The 25,776-nt window shown below is 42.6% G+C and overlaps 1 pseudogene; it reads right to left on the reverse strand.

The window, feature by feature from the left end:
• Positions 1–25,042, reverse strand: part of LOC135556710 (unconventional myosin-IXAa-like) — a 217,419-nt pseudogene extending 192,377 nt beyond the window's left edge.
• Between the last annotated feature and the right edge of the window lie 734 nt (positions 25,043–25,776).

A 25,776-nucleotide genomic window follows, 5' to 3' on the forward strand; every position in this document is an offset into this window, starting at 1 on the left:
CACAGAAAACAATGCTTTTACACGGGCCAGGAATGTAACACCAAAACATTGATAGTTGATACAATAGCTGAAGGGGTTGAGAGATTAAAGTACGGCATAGCTTGGGTAGGTAACGCTGTGTTTGGGTTGGTTATGACTATGAACGGCACAGTTTAAGAAGTCGCCGGTAGCACTGAAGGATGTCACCAAGAGCTGAATCAAGAGCTAAACCCGGGAAGAAAGACAGCATACATTTTAGCGTGTCATTATAAGGCCAAATCTTTCCAAATATAAAGAACAGAAGAAAATGAAAAAATGTCATGTGATATTCAGTAAGGAATGGATTACAAAACACTCAACCAGAACAGGTTGTTTCAATTGGCCCCTTGGGGTTCAAGCATGGCGGTCGTAGTGTGATGGCGTGTGTGATTATTCCGCCCTCAGGCCCTCGACGACTTGCCTGGGTCGTGTAAGCAAGACGATAATCAAGTCTACATGAAAACGGGTAAAAAGCAATAAATATGAAGTTTTGGAACGGCCTGGTTAAAGTCCACACCTAATCCCAATTTGCAATGTTGTGGCAGGTCTTGAAACGAGCAGTTCAGGCTTGAAAACCCACAAATGTCACTGAGTTGAAGCTGTTCTGAATGCAAGAGTGTACCAGAATTCCACTACAGGAGGCATTTGGTTGCACTCATTGCAGCTAAAGGTGGCACAACCCGTTACTGAGTGTAAGGGGGGGGGGCATTATAACGTTCTCACACAGGGGAATTGGGCGTTGCATAACTTTGTTAATTAAATAAATGAAATAAGGCTCCCTTTATATAATATTAGGTTTTGGTTGAAGATCTGATAACATTCAGTATCAAAAATATATAAAAAATACTATACTATTTCACAGCACTGTATGTGTCTGTCTGTCTGTCTGTGTCTGGGTGTGTGTCTGGGTGTCTGTCTGTCTGTCTGTCTGTCTGTCTGTCTGTGTCTGGGTGTCTGTCTGTGTCTGGGTGTGTGTCTGGGTGTCTGTCTGTCTTTATGGATGTCTGTCTGTCTCTCTGTCTGTCTGTCTGTCTGTCTGTCTGTCTGGGTGTCTGTCTGTGTCTGGGTGTCTGTCTGTCTGTCTGGGTGTCTGCCTGTCTGTCTGTCTGTCTGTCTGTCTGTCTGTCTGTCTGTCTGTCTGTGTCTGGGTGTCTGTCTGTGTCTGGGTGTCTGTCTGTCTGTCTGTCTGTCTGTCTGTCTGGGTGTCTTTCTGTGTCTGGGTGTCTGTCTGTGTCTGGGTGTCTGCCTGTCTGTCTGTCTGTCTGTCTGTCTGTGTCTGGGTGTCTGTCTGTCTGTCTGTCTGTCTGTCTGTCTGTCTGTCTGGGTGTCTGTCTGTCTGTCTGGGTGTCTGTCTGTGTCTGGGTGTCTGTCTGTCTGTCTGTCTGTGTCTGGGTGTCTGTCTGTGTCTGGGTGTCTGCCTGTCTGTCTGTCTGTCTGTCTGTCTGTCTGTCTGTCTGTCTGTCTGTCTGTCTGTCTGTCTGTCTGTCTGTCTGTCTGTCTGTGTCTGGGTGTCTGTCTGTGTCTGGGTGTCTGTCTGTGTCTGGGTGTCTGTCTCTCTGTCTGTCTGTCTGTCTGTGTCTGGGTGTCTGTCTGTGCCTGTCTGTCTGTCTGTCTGGGTGTCTGTCTGTGTCTGGGTGTCTGTCTGTGTCTGGGTGTCTGTCTGGGTGTCTTTCTGTGTCTGGGTGTCTGTCTGTGTCTGGGTGTCTGTCTGTGTCTGGGTGTCTGCCTGTCTGCCTGTCTGTCTGTCTGCCTGTCTGTCTGTCTGTCTGTCTGTCTGTCTGTCTGTCTGTCTGTCTGTCTGTGTCTGGGTGTCTGTCTGTGTCTGGGTGTCTGCCTGTGTCTGTCTGTCTGTCTGTCTGTCTGTCTGTCTGTCTGTCTGTCTGTCTGTCTCCATGTCTGTCTGATACGGGTCTGTCTCTGTGTCTCTGTCCACATATGGAGGGACCACGACTCTGGGTACAGCCCCATTCGTTTAAAAAGCACAGCCTATTTTTTACCACAGGGGCGACCAGCGATCCCGAAGGAATGCACAGTTCCAACGAGAACATAACGACTGGCTACTGTACAGCAGACCACATCCCAAAACCAACACACACACACACACAGACCACTCAGGACCTTACAGCACACTCACTGTGTCAATGTAACTCACATCATCCTAAATAAAAACCTACGGACAATAACAACAGTGTCTAACACAGAGGCCATAGAGATGTTTACTAGAAGGACGTACAAAGGAAGCGTTGAAGGCACCGACTTGTTAAAGAGCTTTATGGAGTGACGGAAGTCACCGTTTCAAAGACATTCCTGGCCTATTGGTTTACAAGGGGGTTAAATGGTGACAGGCGACGGACCAGGAAGGGGGTACTTGTATACAGTGGCATGGTAAAGGGTCAAAGGTCATGGTGATTCTGAAAGGAAGGGAATGGTTCTAGTTGGACACATTTACCAGATTAAACAGAGTGATTTTGACTGCATTGAAAACTCATCAACATTTCCCTCGCCCCTGAAACTGAATTCCCCCCCCCTACTTATTCTCCTCTTCATCAGATCTCTCTCACTCCCTCTTACGCCCCCCCTCACCTTTCATCTGACCTCTATCCCACATACCAACCCAGAAACATTGAAGAGGAGAGAGGAGAGGAGAGGAGAGGAGAGGAGGAGAGGAGAGAAGAGGAGAAAGGAGCACAGGAAAGAGGAGGAGAAAGGAGAGAAGAGGAGAAAGGAGGAGAGGAGAAGAGAGCAGAACAGAGGATGTCTCTCCTCTCTGCTGCTGCTGGGAGAGACAGGACGTGATGCTGCTGCTGTTGGGAGAGATGAGGAAGTAAAGCTGCTGGGAGAGACAGGAAGTGATGATGTTGGGAGAGACGGAAAGTGATGCTGGGAGAGACAGGGGAAGTGATGCTGCTGCTGGGAGAGACAGTGGAAATGATGCTGTTGGGAGGGGCGAGGAAGTAAAGCTGCTGGGAGAGACAGGAAGTGATGCTGCTGCTAGGAGAGACTGGGGAAGTGATGCTGCTGCTGGGAAAAACAGGGGAAGTGATGCTGCTGCTAGGAGAGACAGGGGAAGTGATGCTGCTGCTAGGAGAGACAGGGGAAGTGATGCTGGGAGAGATGGGGAAGTGAAGCTGCTGCTTCTGCTGGGAGAGACAGGAAGTGATGCTGCTGCTAGGAGAGACTGGGGAAGTGATGCTGCTGCTGGGAAAAACAGGGGAAGTGATGCTGGGAGAGATGGGGAAATGATGCTGCTGCTGGAAGAGAAAGGGGAAGTGATGCTGTTGCTGTTGGGAGAGACAGGGGAGTGATGCTGCTGGGAGAGACAGTGGAAGTGAATCTGCTGCTGGGAGAGACGGGAAGTGGTGCTGCTGCTGGGAGAGATGGGGGAAGTGATGCTGCTGCTGAGAGAGACAGGGGAAGTGATGCTGCTGCTGGGAGAGACGGGGGAAGTGATGCTGCTGGGAGAGACAGGGGGAAGTGATGCTGCTGCTGCTGGGAGAGACAGGGGAAGTGATGCTGCTGCTGCTGGGAGAGACAGGGGATGTGATGCTGCTGGGAGAGACAGGGGAAGTGATGCTGCTGCTGGGAGAGACAGGGAAGTGATGCTGCTGGGAGAGACAGGGGGAAGTGATGCTGCTGCTGGGAGAGACAGGGGAAGTGATGCTGCTGGGAGAGACGGGGGAAGTGATGTTGCTGCTGGAAGAGTCAGGGGAAGTGATGCTGCTGCTGGGAGAAACAGGGGGAAGTGATGCTGCTGCTGGGAGAGATGGGGGAAGTGATGCTGCTGGGAGAGACGGGGGAAGTGATGCTGCTGCTGGAAGAGTCAGGGGAAGTGATGCTGCTGCTGGAAGAGACAGGGGGAAGTGATGCTGCTGCTGGAAGAGACAGGGGAAGTGATGCTGCTGCTGGGAGAGACAGGGGAAGTGATGCTGCTGCTGGGAGAGACAGGGGAAGTGATGCTGCTGCTGGAAGAGTCAGGGGAAGTGATGCTGCTGCTGCTGCTGGGAGAGATGGGGGAAGTGATGCTGCTGCTGGGAGAGACGGGAAGTGATGCTGCTGCTGGGAGAAGTGATGCTGCTGCTGGGAGAGATGGGGGAAGTGATGCTGCTGCTGCTGCTGGGAGAGACAGGGGAAGTGATGCTGCTGCTGGGAGAGATGGGGGAAGTGATGCTGCTGCTGGGAGAGACGGGAAGTGATGCTGCTGCTGGGAGAGACAGGGGGAAGTGATGCTGTCAGAGGTACAGCTCTGGTTCTGTATAGTGCTATAGCTCATACATGGGGTCTATTACAGCTGCTATAGAATGGTCATACACACGCACACACACACACACACACACAGACGCACACACATGCACGCACAGACACAGACACACACACAGACACACACACACACACACACACACACACACACACACACACACACACACACACACACACACACACACACACACACACACACACACACACACACACACACACACACACACACTTCCCTCTAAACGACATATCCTAGGGCCAGCAACACCTGCTGGTCTAGGGCTGTGTGTGGTGAAGAGACTGGTTCGACCACTCCACTGTGTTTCACTTCCCCCTCTCTAACCAATTAGAACAGGGGACAATCTCAATAGCACATCTGTGTGGTTCATTACACTGCCTTGTTTCAAAGGCTATTGACAGTTTGAATGTGACTGTATATAAAATTATTTGTTTGAGAGACCTTGTGTCGGGCCTGTTGAAACCTGACGGTTTCCCGAGTGTAGAAAGAGTTGTGTTTTACAAAGAAGTACAGCGAATAAATACATGTTGATTCAGATTGTGTCATCTATTGTGTTCAACAGGCCCACTTTTCAATGACCCAGATGTTACCATTGAATCTGTGATTCAGAAACATGTGCACAAAAACCATTGAGGGTCACAGAACCCACTGTTGTTGCTTTCACCCTAGACGGAGTCTGTTGTGAGAAATATGAATCAATGTCTAGCCTGGCGAGTCTAGAAATATGAATCAATGTCTAGCCTGGCGAGTCTAGAAATATGAATCAATGTCTAGCCTGGCGAGTCTAGAAATATGAATCAATGTCTAGCCTGGCGAGTCTAGAAATATGAATCAATGTCTAGCCTGGCGAGTCTAGAAATATGAATCAATGTCTAGCCTGGCGTGTTTAGAAATATGAATCAATGTCTAGCCTGGCGAGTTTAGAAATATGAATCAATGTCTAGCCTGGCGTGTTTAGAAATATGAATCAATGTCTAGCCTGGCGAGTCTAGAAATATGAATCAATGTCTAGCCTGGCGTGTTTAGAAATATGAATCAATGTCTAGCCTGGCGTGTTTAGAAATATGAATCAATGTCTAGCCTGGCGTGTTTAGAAATATGAATCAATGTCTAGCCTGGCGAGTTTAGAAATATGAATCAATGTCTAGCCTGACGAGTCTAGAAATATGAATCAATGTCTAGCCTGGCGAGTCTAGAAATATGAATCAATGTCTAGCCTGGCGAGTCTAGAAATATGAATCAATGTCTAGCCTGGCGAGTCTAGAAATATGAATCAATGTCTAGCCTGGCGAGTCTAGAAATATGAATCAATGTCTAGCCTGGCGTGTTTAGAAATATGAATCAATGTCTAGCCTGGCGAGTTTAGAAATATGAATCAATGTCTAGCCTGGCGTGTTTAGAAATATGAATCAATGTCTAGCCTGGCGAGTCTAGAAATATGAATCAATGTCTAGCCTGGCGTGTTTAGAAATATGAATCAATGTCTAGCCTGGCGTGTTTAGAAATATGAATCAATGTCTAGCCTGGCGTGTTTAGAAATATGAATCAATGTCTAGCCTGGCGAGTTTAGAAATATGAATCAATGTCTAGCCTGACGAGTCTAGAAATATGAATCAATGTCTAGCCTGGCGAGTCTAGAAATATGAATCAATGTCTAGCCTGGCGTGTTTAGAAATATGAATCAATGTCTAGCCTGGCGAGTCTAGAAATATGAATCAATGTCTAGCCTGACGAGTCTAGAAATATGAATCAATGTCTAGCCTGACGAGTCTAGAAATATGAATCAATGTCTAGCCTGACGAGTCTAGAAATATGAATCAATGTCTAGCCTGGCGTGTTTAGAAATATGAATCAATGTCTAGCCTGGCGAGTCTAGAAATATGAATCAATGTCTAGCCTGAATCAATGTCGTGTTTAGAAATATGAATCAATGTCTAGCCTGGCGTGTTTAGAAATATGAATCAATGTCTAGCCTGGCGTGTTTAGAAATATGAATCAATGTCTAGCCTGGCGTGTTTAGAAATATGAATCAATGTCTAGCCTGGCGTGTTTAGAAATATGAATCAATGTCTAGCCTGGCGAGTCTAGAAATATGAATCAATGTCTAGCCTGGCGAGTCTAGAAATATGAATCAATGTCTAGCCTGGCGTGTTTAGAAATATGAATCAATGTCTAGCCTGGCGTGTTTAGAAATATGAATCAATGTCTAGCCTGGCGAGTCTAGAAATATGAATCAATGTCTAGCCTGACGAGTCTAGAAATATGAATCAATGTCTAGCCTGGCGAGTCTAGAAATATGAATCAATGTCTAGCCTGGCGTGTTTAGAAATATGAATCAATGTCTAGCCTGGCGAGTCTAGAAATATGAATCAATGTCTAGCCTGACGAGTCTAGAAATATGAATCAATGTCTAGCCTGACGAGTCTAGAAATATGAATCAATGTCTAGCCTGACGAGTCTAGAAATATGAATCAATGTCTAGCCTGGCGTGTTTAGAAATATGAATCAATGTCTAGCCTGGCGAGTCTAGAAATATGAATCAATGTCTAGCCTGGCGTGTTTAGAAATATGAATCAATGTCTAGCCTGGCGTGTTTAGAAATATGAATCAATGTCTAGCCTGGCGTGTTTAGAAATATGAATCAATGTCTAGCCTGGCGTGTTTAGAAATATGAATCAATGTCTAGCCTGGCGTGTTTAGAAATATGAATCAATGTCTAGCCTGGCGTGTTTAGAAATATGAATCAATGTCTAGCCTGGCGTGTTTAGAAATATGAATCAATGTCTAGCCTGGTGTATCTAGCTGGGCTTATCTGATCTGAAAAACTTGGAAACATGTTCTAGTTCAGACAGTGTGCAATGGTGTCAACTAAGCCCCCTTTCTCTACCTTTCCCTCTCGTTGTCTCTCCCTCTCTATCTTTATCCCTCCCTCCATCTCCCTATCTTTATCCCTCCCTCCCTCCCGTTATCTCTCCCTCCCTCCCTCCCTCGCTCACTCCCTTCCTCCCTCCCGTTATCTCTCCATCCCTCCCGTTATCTCTCCCTCCCTCCCTCCCGTTATCTCTCCCTCCCTCTCCCTCCCTTGCTCCCTCCCTCTCCCTCCCTCGCTCCCTCCCTTCCTCCCTCCCGTTATCTCTCCCTCCTGTTATCTCTCCCTCCCTCCCTCCCGTTATCCCTCCCACCCTCCTGTTCTCTCCCTCCCTCCCTCTCCCTCTCTTTATCTCTCCCTCCCTCTCCCTCTCTTTATCCATCCCTCCCTCCTGTTATCTCTCCCTCCCTCCCTCTCCCTCCCTCCCCCCACCCTCCTGTTCTCTCCCTCCCTCCCTCTCCCTCTCTTTACCTCTCCCTCCCTCCTGTTATCTCTCCCCCCTCACTCCCTCCCTTTATCCCTCCCTCCCTCTCCCTCTCTTTATCCCTCCCTCCCTTCAGTTATCTCTCCCTCCCGTTATCTCTCTCTCCCTCCCTCCCCCTCTCTTTATCCCTCCCTCCCGTTATCTCTCCCCCCTCTCTCCATCCCTCTCCCTATCTTTATCCCTCCCTCCTGTTATCTCTCCCCCTCCCTCCCTTTATCTCTCCCTCCCTCCTGTTATCTCTCCCCCTCCCTCCCTCTCGCTCTCTGTATCTCTCCCTCCCTAACCCATCTGTATCTCTCCCTCCCTAACCCAACTGTATCTCTCCCTCCCTAACCCATCTGTATCGCTCCCTCCCTAACCCATCTGTATCTCTCCCTGCCTAACCCATCTGTATCTCTCCCTCCATAACCCATCTGTAACTCTCCCTCCCTAACCCATCTGTATCTCTCCCTCCCTAACCCATCTTTATCTCTCCATCCCTCCCTCTTTACATTTCCCTCTCTTTTATCTCCCTTTCTCCCTCTCTTTTCATCTCTCCCTCTCTCCCACTCTCTCTTTAGCTCTCTCTAACTCTTTTCAGTGTTTCTTCCCTCGAGTACCGTGGCCCGTGCCAAAACATACCGGCTCTTCGAGTCAGGCGTGGCACAACACGGTCCAGCAGACAACATTCTGGAGCAATCATGTCAGTGTGACAGCCCGTTCGTTCTTCTCAAGGCGCGGCACTACTGCACTAATTTCTCATTGCACACTGTTTCTAGTAGAAATCATAACTACAGTCAAACACAGCTCCGGCATTTACTTTAATCTATACTGCAATTAGTATTCAGACCCCTTGAGGCACAAAGGAAGGAAGCTGTATTTGTTTCTGAATTCCAGTAAAACTGCTGGGTGACCATAACAACGAGCTATGGGTGTGTTGGGACTGGCCTATCAGAGATTAAGCAGCTTTGTTGGAGCCTGACAGGTGGTCCTTCAAAAGGTCACATAATGCTACACGCTCATTCTGAGCAGCAGAAACAAGAGACTTCTACAGACCTTACAATATGTTTAACGCAGATTTAAAACAAATTACCCTTCCCTTTTTAAAAAGAAAAGAGTGTTTTACAATAGCACCAAAGACAACTTTGATTGATGATAGCTAGCTAGGCTAACTGGATAATGTATTAGCTTGATTGATGATAGCTAGCTAGGCTAACAGGATAACGTATTAGCTTGATTGATGATAGCTAGCTAGGCTAACTGGATAACATATTAGCTTGATTGATAATAGCTAGCTAGGCTAACTGGATAAAGTTTGTGAGGTCACCGCTGCAGAGTGCAGATCCAATTCGCTAAGTCATGCCCAGATGGAACTGTCATCCAATTAAAAGGCCTAATAGCTTTAATCTCATCTGACTATGATTGGCCGGTCACCAAGTTAGCAGGCCCAGATGAAATCAAGCCCATTTTGCCAATCAATTCCCTGCACTGGGCCATTTCATTCTAGCTGTGTATGTGTGGGTGCGGTGCATTTGCCAAGTCTGTGGCATGAGGACATAAAGTTTGACTTACTTAGGTAACAGAGCCCAAGCCTGACTTACACTGAAATGAACACACATAGGTTACTGTATACTAGGGATGGGGGGGGGGGGGGGTTGGATACAGCAGAGTATCGCAAAATTAATTCTGATAATATTATATTGAATATATTACTCCAAGTATCGATTCCCTTTATTTTGCTATGTAGTTAACGTTAGCTAGCGCTAGTCGGCTATACCTGAGCCAAAACTCCAGGATTTGTATAGGTTGGCCTCAATCTTCTTTTTAAATGTTAAGCCAACATGTTTTCAGCTCCTTTTACGTACAAGGCTGATCAAAACTCATTTTCTCATGGCTCTTTTGTCTCTCTGCAGCAGACATATAGTGAGCAAATATGTTTGGAATATCAAATTGCAATAAAATCGGTAGAACATATCGTATCGGCACCTAAGCATAATGATAATATCGTATAGTGAGGTCCCTGTCAATTCCAAGCCCGACTAAACACCACATCTTTGAAGAGATGAGATCTTGCTGAACTCCCACACCGAGCAGCAGTTCTCTCACATGAATAACTACACATCAACACGACAGCGACCGTTGGAGAAGTCGACTGTGATAACACATTTGTTTAATTCATGCCGGTTGCACAGCATACACGGCTGAGTCTGATAAGAAGCGTATACACTCGGTAGAATTACAAAACAAAGATGATTGTGTACAGTACAGCCGAATAAGAGATTACATATCTTCAGTGATATGAAAAAAAATATGAGCTGTGTTTGTTGACACAACAAATGGTTTAGTGTCCAGAAATCAGACTTCAACCATCTTGTAGAAGAGCAATGAGACCGAGAGGACGGCTAAAGGGAGACAACGATACAGTATTGAATGAACATTGTCCACTCTATTTCCTGTCGAAGCTATGCTAACGTAACAACTGTTAGTACACTATCTGCTAAGTTACATGTATACTGTACGTTTTCCTGAGAGGGACAAAAGGGGAATGTTACAGAGAGAGAGAGGCGGGATGAGTATAATCCAAGGGACAGACGTTGGACTCCCATTGGAGAGTGTGTGGTGTGCTAGGGATATGGCTAACGGAGAGACGTGCTAACAAGAACACATGAGAACGGATGTAAATGATTAGCCAAAACCAAGCTAACGCTAGCACTCACAGAGACAGCCTGTTTTGCTTTGTCCAATCTTATGAAATGGGGAGCACTTAGCTATCCTAGATGGGAGGGGTTGAGGGTAGCAGAAGGCTGGGACCAAAAAACAAACTAAAGATAACTAATGTAAAATATACTATGTCTGTAAAATGTATATAGTATGTATATAGTATGTATATAGTATGTATATAGTATATAGTATGTATAAGCAGGAAGTAGAAGCCTAAGTATTGTTGTTCATTATTTTACTCCAATTATGGGAGAGGTGGTAGGGTTAGTAAAAAATAATGAAGAAGGAACTTATATTTTAAAAAAAATATAGATTTATATGGGGGATTGGAATTTATGCAGACTATTACATTGATAGAAGCCACAATCTATATACAATATTAAAGCTAATTATGAAACCATGTGGACTGTATGTTCACCAACAATAGCTGGCAACAAATAAGGAAACATGATCATTCACTGACCAAGCACCAAGCACTCCCTAGCGCACCCGAGGTAATAGGGAGCGCGTTCAATAAAACCCCTCCTGTCCTCTGTAAGAACTCTGTACTGTAGGAGAAATTTGATATGTCTTATTCGAAGAGATTTGGGATTTATTATTTACATCAACAAATAAAATAAAAATGTATTTATAAATCCCTTTTAAAGTCAGCAGATGCTTAAAAGTGCTTTACAGAAACCCAGCCTAAAACACCAAATAGCAAGCAATGCAGGTAAATGTAGGCTAGAAATGCAGGAACCTAGGAAGAAACCTAGAGAGTAACCAGGCTCTGAGGTGTTACCAACAGGATAATGACCCAAAACACACATCCAGGCTGTGTAAGGGCTATTTGACCACGAAGGAGAGTGATGAATTGCTGAATTAGATGACAATCATTCAACCTCAACCCAATTGAGATGGCTTTGGGATGAGTTGGACCGCAGAGTGAAGGAAAAGCAGCCAACAAGTGCTCAGCGTATGTGGGAACTCCTTCAAGACTGTTGGAAAAGCATTCCAGGTGAAGCTGGTTGAGAGAATGCCAAGAGTGTGCAAAGCTGTCATCAAGGCAAAGGCTGGGTACATTGAATAATCTTACATATATTTTGATTTGTTTAACACATCTTTGGTTACTACATAAATCCATATGTGTTATTTCTTAGTTATAATGTCTTCACTATTATTCGGCGGCAGTGTAGCCTAGTGGTTAGAGCGTTGGACTAGTAACCGGAAGGTTGCAAGTTCAAATCCCCGAGATGACAAGGTACAAAATCTGTTGTTCTGCCTCTGAACAGGCAGTTAACCCACTGTTCCTAGGCCGTCATTGAAAATAAGAATTTGTTCTTAACTGACTTAACTGACTTGCCTAAAATAAAGGTAAAAAAATAAAAAATAAATAAATTCTACAATGTAGAAAATAGTAAAAAAGAAAGAAAGAAAAACCCTGGAAATGAGTAGGTGTGTCCAAACGTTACTGGTACTGTGTGTATATACATATATCTCTGTTCATTTAGCCTGGAAACCGAAGTAGCAGGCATACCCACTGATCAGATAAAGAAGAGTAATGTGGCATCAGCCTGAGATGAAGTTGACCCACAGTACACTGTAATATAATGTGAAGTAGGGGGGGAGAGGGGGCGCACACATTGCTCTGCAGGACAGAGGGAGAGAGCCAGAGCCAGAGAGAGGGCGATGGAGGTGAGGAGAGAGAAATATGAAGGAGAGAAAATGAAGAGGATAGAGAGAGAGATGGGGGAGAGAGTATATATATATATAGAGAGAGAGAGATGGGGGAGAGAGTATATATATATATAGAGAGAGATGGGGGAGAGGATAGAGAGAGCCAGATGGGGGAGAGGATAGGGAGAGAGAGAGGATAGAGAGAGAGAGAGAAGTGTATGTGTGGATAGGTTCATTTAATATATATATATATAGGCTATATAACAAGGTAAGTCAGTTAAGAACAAATTATTTTTTATAATGACAGCGTAGGAACAGTGGGTTTAACTGCCCTGTTCAGGGGCAGAACCACAGATTTACACCTTGTCAGCTCGGTGATTCGATCTAGCAACCTTTCGGTTACTTGCCCCAACGCTCTAACCACTAGGCTACCTGTTGCCTCATGTGCACGTTCAATGTAAAGAGTAGTATATGAACACCCTTAACAAGCACCACCAGGAAGTAGTTAGCATCAGCAACACAAGCCTCAGCTGACAGAAAACTCTCCAAAAAATTCCAACATACAACCAACGACAAGCGATAAGCAATCTCACAGTGCAAACAATCCATATTATCCCGGGGCACTCCAACATCAGCAGCTAGTTATACATTAACTAGACCCGTCAGAGGAGCATTTGACTAAGGCAAACAGGGCTGTAATTGGCATGACTATAATGGAGGCCGGCCAGAAGAGTCACTCTAGTAGTTGTAAATCTGTGACCTTTTTACCCCAAACTGCTTTCCACTCTGATCCAGCTCAATGGGGGCAAAGAATGTCAAGCCTTAAAGTTATATTTTTAACCTTTATTTAGTGAGGCAAGTCAGTTAAGAACAAATTCTTATTTACACAATGATAGCCTAGGAACAGTGGGTTAACTGTCTTGTTGAAGGGCAGAACCACAGATTTTTACCTTATCAGCTCAGAGATTCGATCTAGCAACTTTTCAGTTACTGGCCCAACGCTCTAACCACTAGGTCACCTGCTGCCCCAAGTTTCCCATGGGTATTCACAGTCAGCCTCCGATACCTCCTAGAGTAGGGTGAAGTTGCCCCCTGAGTTAGGATTGGGGGAGGGGAATCTGAACCTAGATCTATACCCATGGGAAACTAGGGCTGGGCGGTATACCGTATTGGACTATTTACCGGTATTGATGGACCGTTTTGTGTTTTTACTTTAACTTTTATAACGGAATTTCAACGTTTGGTTTGTTAAATGTGATACACCACTCTGGCGTGTTTAAATGTCTGTTTTTATACTTTACTCCGTTTACGACCTGAGTAGTCTCGCTCTGTCTTCTCTTGCATGCCGCTTCCCCAAGACCTGCCCGTCCGCTCCGTTTCCATGGTCACAGGCAACAAGATGTTGGTGATAACGATGCAGACTTTCACTTTACTTCTTAACATAAATACACAAACGTTCTATAATGACACAATTAGTTTGTGTTTCTTACATCTGCAAACAGCTAGTTTGTCTTTTCTTAGCAATTTGTGGCTAAAATAAATCACGTTAGCCCGCTAATGCTAATCGCTAGTTGGCTGGCTAGCTACATGTACAAAGTGTCTTAGCCAACGTAGCAGCCTGATAGCAGTGCTGGTGTAGGCCTAGATCAGCAAGGTGTTTGTATCTTCTAAATCCGAGCGGAATAGGTGAAGCATGAATGACAAATGAGTGCAGGCAATGCAGAAATGTATTTTTTGGTTGGTCGGATTGAACAGTATAAAACATATCAGAATGAAGAAAGCCCCACTTATAATTTATCTGCATACCCTAAGGTCATATAAAACATAAAATACCGTCATAAATGTGAAGAAAAATGGTACTATGATATTTTGGCCATATGGCCTAGCCCTAGAGGAAACCCGGAGCGATACATTCTCCCCTCCATACTGCTGTTGTCTATTAAAGGGAGAGCTGGATGTTCAGCTGGTTAACGGGACCAATTGAATGTCATTACTACCGACTACTTTATTCAAGGCTTGTTATCTTCTACCTAGAAAACAGGAAGTTGTTATATTTTACCTCTAAAACGGGAAGTTGTTATATTTTATCTATAAAAAGGGAAGGTATCTTTTACCTGTAAAACGAGAAGTTGTCATCGTCTACCTATAGAACAGGAAGTTGTCATCGTCTACCTATAGAACAGGAAGTTGTCATTGTCTACCTATAGAACAGGAAGTTGGCATCGTCTACCTATATAACAAGAATGTGTCATCTTCTACCTATAGAACAGGAAGTTGCTATCGTCTACCTATAGAACAGGAAGTAGGCCTAGAAGACCAATTGGCTACAAAAGCACACAGTCAGGTTAACTGTTATTGAGTTATTCTTTTTTTACAGTACCTTAATTGTAAGGAATGTGGTTTCTTCTAAAAGAGAGATCAAATAAACTTAATGATTTGTTCACTAATGTATTGCTCTTCCTGCTCAGTTTCACAGTCTAATATGGCTCAATAAGTCTGCTTGTTCTATTAACAGAGATGCTCTATCATCAGAGAAATAGTGGACATGCCTGCTCAGAGACATACAAGGTCCTGGTGTTGCTCCCTTTCCCTTTCCCTTCCCCCTCTTCCTCCACACAGAAGCTCAGCAGTTCAGTTCCCACCCCTCAGCAAGGTGATTGATGAAACATGTTTACATGAAACATGTTTATTGGCATTGAGAGCCTGAGAGGTGTTCAGATTCACCTATGTCAAATATCTACTGGTTCACACGAGGTCAGTGACTTATTACTCGCCTCGAGGATGCTAACAGTGGGAAATAAGCCTTAGACAACAACAGTTATGCGCTAACAAGATCCATCACAAGGTTCCCAGACATTTTAAAACTGTACGTTTTTGTCTATTCTCTTTCAACAGAAGATCTCTGGGAAGATTGGACCCTAATAAGGTCTTGTAAAAACAGATCTATGATTTCCTGTATCCCGTATCCCCAACTTACGACATACAGTGGGGCAAAAAAAGTATTTAGTCAGCCACCAATTGTGCAAGTTCTCCCACTTAAAAAGATGAGAGAGGCCTGTAATTTTCATCACAGGTACACTTCAACTATGACAGACAAAATGAGAAATAAAATTCCAGAAAGTCACATTGTAGGATTTTTAATGAATTTATTTGCAAATTATTGCACAATTGGTGGCTGACTAAATACTTTTTTTGCCCTACTGTATAGGCCTGCTTAACTGCATTAGGTCCACATGTCATTTACATGGTGAGAGCGTGCACATTTTATCATGACCTCCCCGTATGCACAGCAGTGTTGGTGTGTCGTGACTCATGGCAGACAAAATGGCCACTGAAAAACAAACCCTCAAGGCTGAAAACTCGACAGAGGTCCCCATTGCAGCCAATCAAATAAACAGTCACAAGCACTGAGAAGCCGTCACAACTCAGACTTACAGTACCAGTCAAAAGTTTGGACACACCTACTCATTCAAGGGTTTTTCTTTATTTTGACTGTTTTCTATATTGTAGAATAATAGTGAAGACATCAAAACTATGAAATAACACATTTTGAATCAAGAAAGTGTTCAACAAATCAAAATATATTTTACATTTGAGATTCTTCAAAGTAGCCACCCTTTGCCTTGATGACAGCTTTGCACACTCTTGGCATTCTCTCAACTGTTCAGCCTCATGAGGTAGTCACCTGGAATGCATTTCAATTAACAGGTGTGCCTTGTTAAAAAAACAGTTAATTTGTGAAATTTCTTTCCCTCTTAATGTGTTTGAGCCAATGCAGTTGTGTTGTGAGGTGAGGTAAGGTACACTTGGTGTACAGAAGATAGCCCTATTTGGTAAAAGACCAAGTCCATATTATGGCAAGAACAGCTCAAATAAGCAAAGAGAAACGACAGTCCATCATTACTTTAACCTCTCTGGGATATGTGGGATGCTCAGCTGGAGTTCCTGGACCAAAAGCCAGTGAAAATGCAGAGCACAAATTCAAATAAATTACATAAAAATATAACTTTCAAGAAATCACACATGTAAGATACCAAATTAAAGCTACACTTGTTGTGAATCCAGCCAACATGTCAGATTTCAAAAAGGCTTTTCGGCAAAAGCAAACAATGCTATTATCTGAGGATAGACCTCCATAAACAAAGAGAGAGACGCATATTTCAACCCTGCAGGCGTGACCCAAAACACAGAAATAAAAATATAATTCATGCCTTATCTTTGACAAGCTTCTTTTGTTGGCACTCCAATATGTCCCATAAACATCAAAATGGTCCTTTTGTTCGATTAATTCCGTCAATATATATCCAAAATGTCCATTTATTTGGCGTTTGATTCCAACTTGGCAACGTGACTACAAAATATCTCAAAAGTTACCGGTAAACTTTGCCAAAATTTCAAAATACTTTTGTAATACAACTTCAGGTGTTTTTTAACGTAAATAATCGATCAAATTTAAGAAGGGATGATCTGTGTTCAATATAGGAGGAAAACAAACTGTAGCTAGCTTTCTGGTCACGCGCCGCTATCTAACAGTACACTACAAGTGACCCTCGTTCTGAACAGGGCTACTTCTTCATTGCACAAAGGAAAAACCTCAACCAATTTCTAAAGACTGGTGACATCCAGTGGAAGTGGTAGGAACTGCAAGAAGGTCCTTAGACATCTGGATTCCCAATGAAAACCCATTGAAAAGAGAGTGACCTCAAAAAAAGATCTGAATAGTTTGTCCTTCTAAATAAGTTATGTTAAACTCACAGACATGATTCAAACAGTTTTAGAAACTTCAAAGTGTTTTCTATGCAAATCTATCTTCTGGGTATGAGTAGCAGGCAGTTGAATTTGGGAATGCATTTCATCCGGACGGAAAATACTGCCCCGTCAACAAGAAGTTAAGGCATGAAGGTCAGTCAATGCGGAACATTTCAAGAACTTTGAATGTTTCTTCAAGTGCAGTCGCAAAAACCATCAAGAACTATGATGAAACTGGCTCTCATGAGGACCGACACAGGAAAGGAAGTCCCAAAGTTACCTCTGCTGCAGAGGATAAGTACATTAGAGTTACCAGCCTCAGAAATTGCAGCCCAAATAAATGCTTCAGAGTTCAAGTAACAGACACATCAACATCAACTGTTCAGAAGAGACTGCGTGAAATCAGGCATTCATGGTTGAATTGCTGCAAAGAAACCACTACTAAAGGACACCAACAAGAAGAAGAGACTTGCTTGGGCCAAGAAACAAGAGCGATGGACATGAGACCGGTGGAAATCTATCCTTTGGTCTGATGAGTCCAAATTTGAGATTTTGGTTCCAACCGCCGTGGAATTCTGCAGCATTCTGCAGAGATACGCCATCCCATCTGCTTTGCGCTTAGTGGGACTATCATTTGCTTTTCAACAGGACAATGACCCAACAGGCTGTGTAAGGGCTACTTGACCAAGAAGGAGAGTGATGGTGTGCTGCATCAGATGACTTGGCTTCCATAATCACCCGACCTCAACCCATTTGAGATAGTTTGGGATGAGTTGGACCACAGATTGAAGGACAAGCAGCCAACAAGTGCTCAGAAGCTGGTTGAGAGAATGCCAAGAGTGTGCAAAGCTGTCATTAAGGCAACGGGTGGCTACTTTCTTGGCTACACTTTTTTGGTTACCACATGATTCCGTATGTGTTATTTCATAGTTTTGATGTCTTCACTATTATTCTACAATGTAGAAAATAGTAAAACTAAAGAAAAGCCCTTGAAGGAGTAGGTGTGTCCAAACTTTTGACTGGTACTGTATGTAAAATGAGTGTGCCCTTTAGTAGTCATTGGCCTTTTCATACATCCAAAATCCGTAATTGACTCTGAATCCCATCTGTATTAGGTAATGGTGCATTAAGGTTTTCAAACACTATAAATGTCCAAGCACAGATCCTTGGTCAATAATATACGCGTCAACTCATATGTTGCAATAGCAGATAAATATAGGTTCTGCCATGTCGAGACGACCCAATCTGGAATACAAAACATGACTACAATCCACAGTGACATGCTTCGTCTCATGCTTAAAATACATACTGCTGCTAGTGAAACAGCCTATTTACAGGGCTTTCATAATGCACTTCCTCTTTGTGACCATGACATATCATCCCCCCCCCCCCCACTTCCCTATGCCTCACAGTCAGCAAGCTGCCAATCATTTGTCTCATTTACAGTTCCTTCAAGTCTCAAGGAGGTGTCACTGCATGGTGGTAAGGATGGGGTAAAGAGGGATGAGACAGTGATTTCATCATGGCCTTAATTACAATTATCATGCTAGCATGGGGCGGAGCTGGTAACCGCAAGTTTACCATCCTTACATAAATCCGTACTTTACATTCACAAGTGTACATGACACTGCAACAATAAAGTCGGTAAAGTAAAAGTAAAGTATGTACCATGCTTATATCCTTACCTTACATTTCCTGTCTTTCCATATCCTATCCTTCCATATCCTTACATATACTATCCTTCCATATCCTATCCTTACATATCCTTACATATACTATCCTTACATATCCTTACATATACTATCCTTACATATACTATCCTTACATATACTATCCTTCCATATCCTATCCTTACATATCCTTACATATACTATCCTTACATATCCTTACATATACTATCCTTACATATCCTATCCTTACATATCCTTACATATACTATCCTTACATATCCTTACATATACTATCCTTACATATCCTATCATTACATATAATATCCTTACATATCCTATCCTTACATATCCTATCCTTACATATCCTATCCTTATATCATATCCTTACATATCCTATCCTTACATATCCTTACATATCCTATCCTTACATATCCTATCCTTATATCATATCCTTACATATCCTATCCTTACATATCCTTACATATCCTATCCTTACATATCCTATCCTTACATATCCTATCCTTATATCATATCCTTACATATACTATCCTTACATATCCTATCATTACATATAATATCCTTACATATCCTATCCTTACATATCCTATCCTTACATATCCTATCCTTATATATATCCTTACATATCCTATCCTTACATATCCTTACATATCCTATCCTTACATATCCTATCCTTACATATCCTATCCTTACATATCCTATCCTTATATCATATCCTTACATATCCTATCCTTACATATCCTTACATATACTATCCTTACATATACTATCCTTACATATCCTATCCTTACATATCCTTACATATACTATCCTTACATATCCTATCCTTACATATCCTATCCTTACATATCCTTACATATACTATCCTTGCATATCCTATCCTTCCATATCCTTACATATACTATCCTTACCATATCCTTACATATACTATCCTTACATATCCTATCCTTACATATCCTATCCTTACATATCCTTACATATACTATCCTTACATATACTATCCTTACATATCCTATCCTTACATATCATATCCTTACATATCATATCCTTACATATACTTACATATCCTTACATATACCATCCTTACATATACTATCCATACATATCCTTACTAGAGGTCAATCGATTAATCGGAATGGCCGATTAATTAGGGCCAATTTCAAGTTTTCATATCAAATCGGTCAATTTTTTTTTTTACCTTAATTGAATCTTTATTTAACTAGGCAAGTCAGTTAAGAACACACAGTGGGTTAACCGCCTCGTTCAGAGGCAGAACGACAGATTTTCACCTTGTCAGCTCGGGGATCCAATCTTTACAGTTAACTCGTCCAACACAATAACGACCTGCCTCTCTCTCATTGCACTCCACAAGGAGAATGCCTGTTACGCAAATCTGACGGAGCATACAAGCATACAAGTATCTAAGTATCTGACTGAGCGGTGGTAGGCAGAAACAGGCCATCCTTACATAAACATTAACTTCTTGAAACTCTGGGGCAGTATTTCATTTTTGGATGAAAAACGTTCCCGTTTTAAACAAGATATTTTGTCACGAAAAGATGCTCGACTATGCATATAATATGACAGCTTTTTAAAGAAAACACTTTGACGTTTCCAAAACTGCAAAGATATTATCTGTGAGTGCCACAGAACTGATGCTACAGGCGAAACCAAGATGAAATTTCAAACAGGAAATGCCCCAGATTTTGAATGCGCTGTGTTCCAATGTCTCCTTATATGGCTCTGAATGCGCAAGAAATGAGCCTACACTTTCTGTCGTTTCCACAAGGTGTCTGCAGCATTGTGACGTATTTGTAGGCATGTCATTGGAAGATTGACCATAAGAGACTACATTTACCAGGTGTCCACCTCCAGCTGCATGCATCCTTTCCATTTGGTTCAGAAGAGAAAGGCAACTGCCACAAATGATTTATCATCGAATAGATATGTGAAAAACACCTTGAGGATTGATTCTAAACAACGTTTGCCATGTTTCTGTTGATATTATGGAGTTAATTTGGGAAAAGTTTGGCGTTGTAATGACTGAATTTTCTGGGTTTTCTTAGCCAAACGTGATTAACAAAACGGAGCGATTTCTCCTACACAAATAATATTTTTGGAAAAACTGAACATTTGCTATCTAACATTGAAAACATCCTTACAAGTTCTTCAAAGGTAAATGATTTTATTTGAATGCTTTTCTTGTTTTTGTGAAAATGTTGCCTGCTGAATGCTAGGCTTAATGCTATGCTAGCTATCAATACTCTTACACAAATGCTTGTGTAGCTATGGTTGAAAAGCATATTTTGAAAATCTTAAATGACAGTGTTGGTAACAAAAGGCTAAGCATGTGAGCCAATATATTTATTTCATTTCATTTGCGATTTTCAAAAATAGTTAACGTTGCGTTATGGTAATGAGCTTGAGGCTATAATTACGCTCCCGGATACGGGATTGCTCCTTACAAGAGGTTAATTCAAACAGCACTTTCGTGCATTTTGCCAGCAGCTCTTCGTTGTGCGTCAAGCATTGCTCTATTTATGACTTCAAGCCTATCAACTCCCGAGATTAGGCTGGTGTAACCGATGTGAAATGGCTAGCTAGTTAGCGCGCACCAACTAGAGGGACAGAAGCTATACTGTTACACTGGCAATACTAAAGTGCCTATAAGAACATCCAATAGTCAAAGGTTAATGAAATATAAATGGTATAGAGGGAAATAGTCCTATAATTCCTATAATAACTACAACCTAAAACCTCTTACCTGGGAATATTGAAGACTCATGTTAAAAGGAACCACCAGCTTTCATATGTTCTCATATTCTGAGCAAGGAACTTAAACGTTAGCTTTTTTTTACATGGCACATATTGCACTTTTACTTTCTTCTCCAACACATTGTTTTTGCATTATTTAAACCAAATTGAACATGTTTCATTATTTATTTGAGGCTAAATTCATATACTATCCTTTTATTGATGTAAGTTAAAATAAGTATTGTTGTAATTGTCATTATTACAAATACATTATTTTTTTATTTTTTATTTTAAATCAGACAAACTTTTTGGTCCTCCAATAATCGGTATCGGTATTGGCGTTGAAAAAAATCAGAATCGGTCGACCTCTAATCCTTACATATCCTTACATATACTATCCTATCCTTACATATACTATCCTTACATATCCTTACATATACCATCCTTACATATCCTTACATATACTATCCTTACATATACCATCCTTACATATCCGTACATATACCATCCTTACATATCCTTACATATCCTTACATATACTATCCTAACATATCCTTACATATACTATCCTTACATATCCTAACATATACCATCCTTACATATACCATCCTAACATATCCTTACATATAAAATATCCTTACATATCCTCCTACATATACCATCCTTACATATCCGTACATATACCATCCTTACATATACCATCCTTACATATACTATCCTAACATATCCTATCCTTACATATACCATCCTTACATATCCGTACATATACCATCCTTACATATACCATCCTTACATATACTATCCTAACATATCCTATCCTTACATATACCATCCTTACATATCCTTACATATACCATCCTTACATATACCATTCTTACATATACTATCCTAACATATCCTTATATACCATCCTACATATCCGTACCATCCTTACATATACCATCCTTACATATCCTTACATATACCATCCTTACATATACCATCCTTACATATCCTTACATATACCATCCTTACATATACCATCCTTACATATCCTTACATATACCATCCTTACATATACCATCCTTACATATTCCTTACATATACCATCCTTACATATCCGTACATATACCATCCTTACATATCATATCCTTACATATACTATCCTTACATATCCTATCCTTACATATCCGTACATATACTATCCTTACATATATACCATCCTTACATATACCATCCTTACATCATCCTTACATATCCGTACATATACCATCCTTACATATACCATCCTTACATATCCGTACATATACCATCCTTACATATACTATCCTTACATATACCATCCTTACATATCCGTACATATACCACTATCCTTACATATACCATCCTTATCATATACCATCCTTACATATACCATCCTAACATATACCATCCATCCTTACATATACCATCCTATCCTAACATATACCATCCTTACATATACTATCCTTACATATCCTCCTACATATACCATCCGTACATATACCATCCTTACATATACTATCCTTACATATCCGTACATATACCATCCGTACATATACCATCCTTACATATACTATCCTTACATATCCTTACATATACTATCCTTACACATATATCCATCCTTACATCATCCTTACATCCTTACATATCCGTATACCTTACATATACCCTTACATATCCGTTACATATACCATCCTTACATATACTATCCTTACATATCCGTACATATACCATCCTTACATATACCATCCTTACATATACTATCCTTACATATCCGTACATATACCATCCGTACATATACCATCCTTACATATACTATCCTTACATATCCGTACACCATCCTTACATATACCATCGTTACATATACCATCCTTACATATACTATCCTTACATATACTATCCTAACATATCCATCCTTACATATACTATCCTAACATATACCATCCTACATATACCATCCTTACATATACTATCCTAACATATCCTTACATATACCATCCTTACATATACTATCCTTACATATACTATCCTTACATATCCTTACATATACTATCCTTACATATCTTACATATACCATCCTTACATATACATCCTTACATATCCATACATATACCATCCGTACATATACCATCCTTACATATACTATCCTAACATATCCTTACATATACTATCCTTACTATCCGTACATATACCTCCTACATATACCATCCTTACATATCCTTACATATACCATCCTTACATATACTATCCTAACATATCCTTACATATACCATCCTTACATATACTATCCTTACATATACTATCCTTACATATCCTTACATATACTATCCTTACATATTTTTACATATACCATCCTTACATTTTCCTTACATATCCTTACATATACACCTTTATTTAACCAGGTAGGCATAGTTGATCCTTAACAAGTTCCTCATTCCTACATATACCATCCTTACATATACCATCCTTACATATACCATCCTTAGATATCATATCCTTACATATACTATCCTTACATATACTATCCTTACATATCCTCCTTACATATACCATCCTTACATATCCATCCTTACATATCCTATCCTTACATATACCATCCTTACATATACCATCCTTAGATATCCTATCCTTACATATCCTTACATATACTATCCTTACATATACCATCCTTATATCCCTTACATATCCTATCATTACATATCCTTACATATGCAGCATCTCTCCTTGTCTGGCAGTCAGCTGGCATGAACTAGATTTCACAACACATCGATCACATTCATTCTTGTGTATGCTGAGTTGCAGTCTCCCCCCCACACACACACACACACACACACACACACACACACACACACACACACACACACACACACACACACACACACACACATTATCCCCGCCATGACCGTCAAACAAACCAATCACAACCTTACCTCTAACACAGGCCCCGCCCCCAGGATGATCTGCTCCACCCCGCTGGCGAATCCCTTCTGGCTGAGGGCAGTCAGGTGGTGAATCAGGAAGTTGGTGCTCTGGGTCTTCCCCGAGCCGCTCTCTCCAGAGATGACGATGCACTGGTTCCTCCGTCGCTGCAGCATGGCGTGGTAGGCCACGTCCGCCACGGCGTAGATGTGCGGCTCCAGGTCTCCCAGAGCGTGGTTGTATACGTACATCTTGACGTACTTGGGGTTGTAGATGGGTAGGAACTGGAAGGGGTTGATGACGATGAGGATGGAACCGACATATACCAGGTGTAGATCTTCTCCTGCCGGAAGCGCCAGCGGAGGCTCTCCAGCAGGGCGCGCCATCCGTCAGCTCAGGGAGAGCGCACAGGTCGGCATGCTCGCCCCTGCGGGCTGGGGCAGAAATCCCATTCCACCATGCGCGGCGGCGCTCCTCGGTCACGCGCAGCCACATCTGGAGACTGCCTCCATAATGGATGGAGCCGTATACTAGGTTCTTCTCTCGGAGAAGGAAGCGGTAGTCCTCCCTTACTGCCCAGGCCACAGCGATTCTCTACCGTTTACATATCCACAGCATCATCCGCTGGACTGGGCAGTCACTGGGGTTGAGGATCCATCCTCCCTATCCTTACAACTCCTTCACCTCAGCTAGCACGTAGCATTTGGTACGGTCCAGGCTCAGACGCTCCAGCAGGCGCTCGATGGCCTCGGCAGCAGTGGTGCTCTTGCGGGCGCCCACGGGGCAGTAGATGGTGCCCTCGGCCAGGGCTCCCGGGTAGACGCGCAGGGTGAACTCCTGGTCCTCCAGGCGCCGCCGCATGCTGCCGCTGGCCGTGTTAGCCCTTAAATTGTCGCTAGCATATCCGCATATACGCCATCTTGAAGACTCATCGTGGAGAAGCAGGTCCCATCAGCACTGGCTGATGCTGGGACATTGTTCTCTGGACCGGGGGACTGACTCAGGACATTCCAGCTGAGAAGATAATTAAAATAGAGAGTTTAGAGGAGGCAGGCAACACAATGACATCATACACGATCACAGACACAATGACATAATACACAGTCAGGGACACAATGACATCATATACGGTCAAGGACACTATGGCTTCATACAGTATTGATGAACAACATGAGGGAAGAGGAGGTTCCATGAGGGAAGTGATGGTTCCATGAGGGAAGAGGAGGTTCCATGAGGGAAGAGGAGGGAAGAGAGGTTCCATGAGGGAAGTGATAGTTCCATGAGGGAAGAGGAGGTTCCATGAGGGAAGAGGAGGTTTCATGAGGGAAGTGATAGTTCCATGAGGGAAGAGGAGATTCCATGAGGAAAGAGCAGGTTCCATGAGGGAAGAGGAGGTTTCATGAGGGAAGTGATGGTTCCATGAGGGAAGAGGAGGTTCCATGAGGGAAGTGATGGTTCCATGGGCGAAGATGAGGTTCCATGAGGGAAGAGGAGGTTCCATGAGGGAAGAGGAGGTTTCATGAGGGAAGTGATGGTTCCATGAGGGAATCCACACAGGCTTATCTGAGCCACGGACTGTGTGTGTTTATCTGAGCCACGGACTGTGTGTGCTTATCTGAGCCACGGACTGTGTGTGCTTATCTGAGCCACGGACTGCGTGTGCTTA

The sequence above is a fragment of the Oncorhynchus masou genome, chromosome 15 (genome assembly GCF_036934945.1).
Source record: "Oncorhynchus masou masou isolate Uvic2021 chromosome 15, UVic_Omas_1.1, whole genome shotgun sequence".
NCBI classification, from domain to species: domain Eukaryota; kingdom Metazoa; phylum Chordata; class Actinopteri; order Salmoniformes; family Salmonidae; genus Oncorhynchus; species Oncorhynchus masou.